General features: G+C 50.8%; 1 pseudogene; it reads left to right on the top strand.

Moving 5' to 3' along the window:
• The first annotated feature begins 2,739 nt into the window (after positions 1–2,739).
• LOC104541161 lies at positions 2,740–5,915 on the top strand (annotated as a pseudogene).
• The last annotated feature ends 1,068 nt before the right edge of the window (positions 5,916–6,983 follow it).

The raw sequence follows: 6,983 nt of genomic DNA, 5'->3' as shown, positions 1-6,983 counted from the left end.
GACTTTGCTCCATTTACCACAACCCTTAGACTTTAACTTCCCTTAGACTTACCTGAAGTTTGGCTCCGAATGGACATCCTGTGTGTTACCTCCCACCTGAAGTAGCTCTCTAAGAACTGCAGGATCACATTTGGTGGTATCATTTTCACAGTTCTTTTCTTGTTCTGATTTACATGATAGGAAACCCAGATGTGCTTCCAGTTCCCGAAGAGAAGTTAATTGTCAGCGTACCCTCCAGTCTGCGTTCACATAAACACATTCTGCATAAACCCCCTCTTACTGGTAGGTTTTTGTTGATGTGTGAAGTTTCTGTAGGGCATTGAACTTGGATGTCTAAAATTATGCACCTGGAATGAGATATCTTTACATATGAAATGCCTTTCCCATATGCCAAGCAATTTTGTTAAACAGCACTTGTGGTTCCTCACCATTTCTAAAAATGTTATCAGACACTTGAGTCTTGATCTCTAGAAATCGTTATGAAAAGTCGAACTTCATGCGTTACTGTGTAAATACTTGGGGTAGATTACATTTTTTATATTTGTTTTTGAAATGCTGTGGGAATAGTTTATAGATACTGTATGGGTGAAGGTATGCCAAGTGACCTAAAGTGTCTTTGGGGCAGGGGAACTTTGGGAATATGTAGGTTAGTTAATAAAAAAAGAAAGCTCTTTCTTTAGTCTGTCATCCTGAAAGAAATGTTTTTATTTCTGCATGAGTTGCTTCTATACCTGCAGTGCAGTTGTGCCTTTAAATCTGAAGTTAATTAATTTAAAACTGTTAACTGTTGGCAACAAAGAAGACATGCCTTGTTTATTTCTGAGGAGATTTATTTAATTTACTGAAATTACAGTTAGTGTAGGTATGGGTTCAACTTGTCAGAGTTTAGTCCAAAGGACTGGACAGCGACTCTCTGCTGAAGGGTACAGAGGCACCCATTTGCCATCCTGCCCCCTGTCCAGAGAAGTCTGCTGCTTGCCAGGGGCCGCATCAGGGATGCTGCAGATAGGATGCCAGACCTTGTACGTCCCACTGATTACTATTTGCTGCTGCTGTTTCATGTGGGCACAAGTGACACAGCTGCAACTAATCTGAGTACCATCAAGAGGGACTATAAGGCGCTTGGAGTGGCGGTGAAGGACTGGGGACACAGGTAATCTTTTCATCAGTCCTCCCAGTCAAAGGGAAGGGGTTTGAAAGGGCAGATCGGATAGGGAAAAATCAACAAAGGGTTAAGGGAGTAGTGTCAGGGACAGGGCTTTGGATACGTAAGCCACAGGACTCACTTTGAGCTCTTCTGGGGGCTGATGGGGTCCACCTTTCAGAGAAGGGGAAGAGCTTCTTTCACAGGCTTTCCAATGTAGTAAAGAGAGCTTTAAACCAGAGTTGCAAGGGGAGGGGATCCACAGTCCATCCCACTTTGGTGCCAATGGAAGGAAGAGATGGCTGGGGTAGGATCGCAGGCCACGATGAGAGTACCTGAAATGCAGGGCAAGGGACCCCTAGTCAGTAAGGTGGCTTCAATGGGGGAGCAACTGAAATGCCTGTACACTAATGCACGGAGCTTGGGAAATAAGCAGGAAGAGTTACAGATGTACACATGGCTGCAGGGCGATGATGTCCTTGGCATCACTGAGATGTGGTGGGATGGCTCTTAGGACTGGAGCATAGGAATAGAGGGCTATAAACTCTTTAGGAAAGACAGGCAGGGCAGAAGTGGAGGAGGTGTTGCCCTGTACATTAAGGACCAGCTGGAGTCCATGGAGCTCCATCTGGAGCAGGGTGAGGAGCTGACAGAGATCTTATGGGTCAGGGTTAGAGGGAAGGCAGAGGAAGGAGACTTCATAGGGGTGTGCTACAGGCCACCTGGTCAGGAAGACCAAGTGGATGAGGCCCTCTGTAAACAGATAGCAGCAGCTTCATGTTCACAAACCCTGGTCCTCATGGGGGGTTTCAACTGCCCTGACATCTGCAGGAAGGACAACACAACAGGGCACCAACGATCAAAGAGTTTCCTCAAATGCATAGATGACGACTTCCTCCTGCAAGTGGTAGAGGAACCCACGAGAAAGGGTGCCATGCTGGACCTTGTCCTCACCAACAAGGATTTGATGGGTGGACTGTTCAGTGGATAAGGAATTGGCTGGATGGTCACACCTAGAGAGCAGTGGTCAACGGCTCCATGTCCAGATGGAAGATGGTGACAAGTGGTGTCCCTCAAGGGTCTGTACTGGGACCAGTGCTGTTTAATATCTTCATTAAAGATATTGACAGCGGGATTGAGTGCACCCTCAGCAAGTTCACTGGGAATACCAAGCTGGGTGGTGAGGCTCATGTGCCAGAGTGACAGGATACCATCCAGAGAGACCTGGACAAGCTGGAGAAGTGGGCCCAGGTGCTGCTATATTTAACTATCTAGTTAAATATCCTTTGTCCCTTATTAATTCCCTTTTCCTTTCTCTGATTTGTTTTCATTAAACTTGTTACAGTCTTAACTTCCAACCTTGTGTGAAGCATTTCTTCTCTATCCCTTTTTTTTTTTTTTAATCCTCCCCTGGGGGGGGGGGGGACAATAGAGAGAAAATCCTGCTCCCTGGGTTTGCCCTGAGCCCTAAACGGAGGCAGTGACTTGTCACCAGGGACTGCAGTGGGAATGGGTGAGAACGTGTACAAACTGTAGCTCTCATGGGACACTGCAGAAGCATCTTCAAGGTTAAGTGTTGTCTTTTTTACTCACAGTATTACTACTTTACTACTGCCCAGGTTTGCCAGGAAACCAGCTTTGTCACCGAAACAAGGAAGAAGGTAGAGTTGAAACCTATCTTCTTAACAGGAGGAAATTGTTGATGGGGACCATCAGTGGCAAAGTTGATAACAGCTTGGTTTCCTCATCTCTCCTGCACCAGATGTTTCACTCAGGAGGAGACAACAGGAATCACACAGGGGTGACCTGAGCCTCTAATTGAGCAGCAATTGGGTGCTCTGGGGGTTGCTCTGTTTTCTGGTTTTCCCTCTGAATTCTCTTCATGCTCTTTTAATACACTCAGCAGACATAGAAAGCTTCCACCTGTCTGGATCACGAGAGTGCTTTCATAAAGGAAGTTTCAAATTAAAAAATTTTAAGCCACCAAACCCTTCTGTTCTTTCTTGCATGGCCAAACTCTCCATAGAAACCAGAAGCGCCATGTAGGATGGAGTTTGGTTATGATGGCAGTTTTATTGTTTCCATTGTGAATGTCAAATGTGATGGTTAGCATTCTTTAGATAATGCTCATCTGCAGCCTTTGATGATAAACTGCAGGGTGTGATTGCAAGCTCAGTCACAATCACTGAACACTTCTGTCCATAAGCAATGCATGTGAAACACCTGGCAAAGAGTTGGAAAACATTTTTTAGAAAACATTTCACACTGTTTTTAATGGCATCTTGGCCTGTATTAAAAACAGTGTGACCAGCAGGTCCAGGGAGGTGATCATCCCCCTGTACTCGGCACTGGTGAGGCCGTACCTCGAGTGCTGTGTTCAGTTCTGGGCCCCTCACTAGAAGAAGGATGTTGAGATTCTGGAGCGTGTTCAGAGAAGAGCCACAGGGATGGTGAGAGGTCTGGAGAAGAAGCCTTATGAGGAGCGGCTGAGGGAACTGGGCTTGTTTAGCCTGGAGAAGAGAAGGCTGAGGGGAGACCTCATCACCACCTCCAACTACCTCAAGGGAGGTTGTAGAGAGGTGGGTGCTGGTCTCTTCTCCCAGGTGATGGGGGATAGAACAAGGGGAAACGGCACTAAGCTGTGCCAAGGGAGGTTCAGGTTAGAGATAAGGAGGAAGTTCTTTACTGAGAGGGTCGTCAGAAGCTGGAACAGGCTGCCCAGGGAGGTGGTGGAGTCACCATCCCTGGATGTGTTTAAAGAGCGGGTAGACGAGGTACTTAAGGGGTTAACAGAGAGCGTCTGTCCAGGATTTAGTGGCCGGCCCAGCCCTAAACCACGACAACTGGCACTGCTGGGAGCCCACGTTTGATGTTGCGGTGACAGAGCCCAGCCCGGGCGTGCCGCAGTACGTGGTTTTGGGGTACGTGGATGGGAGCACCTTTTGTGCACTACAACAGCGAGACAGGGAGGATGGAGCCCCGAGTGGACTGGATGGCAGCCAATGTGGACCCTCAGTACAGGGACAGAAAGGGGCAAAGGCCAATCAGCAGATTGACCGCATGAACCTGGACAGAGTGCAGAGCCGCTACACCCAGAGTGGATGTGAGCATGGGCTGGGCTGTGGCTCTGTGGGGCTGGGATGGGACTCCCTAGGATGGGAGAGTTCCACACCCCAAGATCCTGCCCCAGCTTGTGCCAGCCCTTCTCTGCCTGGTGTCATTGTCACAGGGCTTCCAGCCACCCTGTCCGCCAGCCCGAGGGGGTCCTGGATGCCCTGTCCCAGCTCCACAGTGCTTGAGATCCCCTGTCCCTGAGCCAGGGGGGGCTTCTGGCCACCCCAGCCTAGCACATCCCTACCCCCAGTGTGCCCAGGACCCCTATCCCTGCCCCATGGGGCTCCTGGCTGCCCCATCCCAGCCCCTTGTCACTCCCACAGCAGTTGAGACCTCCAGAACCAGAGGGGCTCCCAGCCCCTTGCCCTCCCCATGGTGCTCAGGGCCCCCATCCCAGAGCCAGAGCGACTTTCCCCACCCCATCCCATCTCCTTGTCCCCCTGAATACCTTTAGGAATCTCATCCCACCCCCTCGCTGTCTCAAGGTACCATGGAGCTGGGTGCCAGCCCAGCCATGCTCTGGGTGCAGGGGGTCTGCGTCAGGGCTTTACGTGACACCTCAAGTCCTGAGGGCCCCAGGCAGGATGAGGGGCAGCTCTCGTGCTGGTGCGTGATCCGCCCAGACCTCACACAGGGTTGGGGTGGGAGGCATTGCCTAGGGGTCCATGCCCTACTGAAGGCCCAAGGCTGCAGCAGCGCCTCACTGCTGTCATGGGCTCAGATGCAGCAGACCATGCACAGCTGTGACCTCCTGGAGGACGGTAGCACCAGGGGATTTTATCCGTACGCCTGCGACAGGAGGGACTTCGTTGTCCTTGACATGGACACAGTGATGTTCACTGTGTCAGACAGTGTGGGTTACAGAACACTGGAACAGGCTGCCCAGAGAGGTTGTGGAGTCTCCTTCTCTGGAGACATTCAAAACCCACCTGGACGCCTTCCTGTGTAACCTGGTCTGGGTGATCCTGCTTTGGCAGGGGTTGGACTGGGTGATCTTTCGAGGTCCCTTCCGACTCCTGTGATTCTGTGATTCTGTGAGACATGGCAGCACAAATAACCAAGAGGGAGTGGGAGGAAGGATCTGAAGCTGAGAGGTGGACGCACTACCTGGAGAACACCTGCATTGAGTGGCTGAGGAAATACGTGAGCTACAGGCGGGCTGTGCTGGAGAGGAAAGGTGAGGGCAACGCGGAGACCCTGGGGATTGGTTGCTGTGGATCCATGTGCATCTGCCACCTCACTGCCACCCCCTCCCCAGAGCCCCCCACGCTCTGAGTGTTGGGGAAGGAGGCCTACGGGATCCTGACCTTGTCCTGCTGTGCTTACAACTTCTACCCACGGCCCTTCTGCACGTGGGCCTCCATCAAGGCCCATCTGGAGGAGAAGGACAAGTACTAGTGCCCTGTGGACCATGCCAGCCTGCATGAGCCCAGCCTCTTTGCGTGGGGTGAGCCCGGTGTCCTCGGGCATGTGGAGGGGTGGACTGGGGTGATTCCCTTTCCCCTCCTCATGGCCCTGCTCTCCCACAGAGCCAGAGTCTGAGTCCAACCTGTTGGCCATCATGCTGGGGGTGGCCATTGCGATCCTGGCTCTCTCTGTCATCATCATAGGATTTGTCATCTGTAAGTATAAATCAGCAAAGCAGCGAGGCAGAGGGGTGCAGGAGGAAGGCAGAGCTGGGAGCCAGGAGGGGCTGTGGGCATTGGCCACTGCACTCTGGGGAGTCCCTGAGCCCAGCAGTGAAGTGTGCAGGATGCTGATGTCTCTTTCTCTCTGCAGGGAAGGAGAACAATAGTACAGGATGGCTTCAGATAAGGATCAGTAGCAGCTCTTTCTCTTGCAGCACAAACCTGGGGATCTGACAGCTTGGTGACACATATGGTGTGGTGTCCTGGTTTGAGCTAAATAGACCTAATTTTCTATTTAGTGATTTTACTTTTCAGCTCGGTCTCTTTTAAGTGGCTGAACTTGCTGAAACAGCAGCATGTTTTCCAGTATGTGCTGCTACAACGATAAGCTCAAGGCCATTGTCTCATCATGGGTGCTGTGTCTGCAACTACGGGGGGAAGAGTGGACCCAAAACTGACCATCCCACATACATCATACTCGGTATAAAGCCGAGGCATCACGAGGATCTCGACCTTTCTTCCATCTTGGAGCCCTTCCATCTCGGACCCTTCTGTCTGTCTCGATCCTGCAGAGGCCGAAGTCTGAGAAGACCCTGCTGGTTCATCTCCCTCTGATCCTGATTTGTGTGTTCTGCATCAGCTCCCACTGCTGCTGAGTTCAGTCTGGGACTTTTCCAGTGCCCTGCTCTGCAGAGCCTCTGGTGACGTATTCGTCATTGGGGGGAGGGTGGGGGGAGGATTTTATACTGGGTTTGTACATATTTGTACATATCTGAATATATATTTCATAATTTTCCTATTTATATTATGATCCTGTAGTATTAGCATTATTGCTTTATTAAATCTGTTCGTTTATTTTCCAACCCATAAAGTCTCTCTCCCATATTCTCTTTTCTCTTCCCTTCTAGGGAGGAGAGAGTGGTTAATAGAGAGCGTCTCTCCAGGCTTAAGTGGCCAGCCCAGCACTAAACCACAACATGTGGGACCAGGGGGAACAGGAAAGGCTCCCTTATGGTACCCACAGGTGGAGCAAGATTGTGCTGTGAGAGGGGGTCACTGACATCGGCAGACCAGAGAGCTGGGGTCAGGGAGCTGGC

The sequence above is a fragment of the Mesitornis unicolor genome, unplaced genomic scaffold (genome assembly GCF_000695765.1).
Source record: "Mesitornis unicolor isolate BGI_N332 unplaced genomic scaffold, ASM69576v1 scaffold17715, whole genome shotgun sequence".
Classification (NCBI taxonomy): Eukaryota; Metazoa; Chordata; class Aves; order Mesitornithiformes; family Mesitornithidae; genus Mesitornis; species Mesitornis unicolor.
Note: the sequence above shows the minus strand (reverse complement) of the source record. Positions and strands in the feature narration are given on the sequence as shown.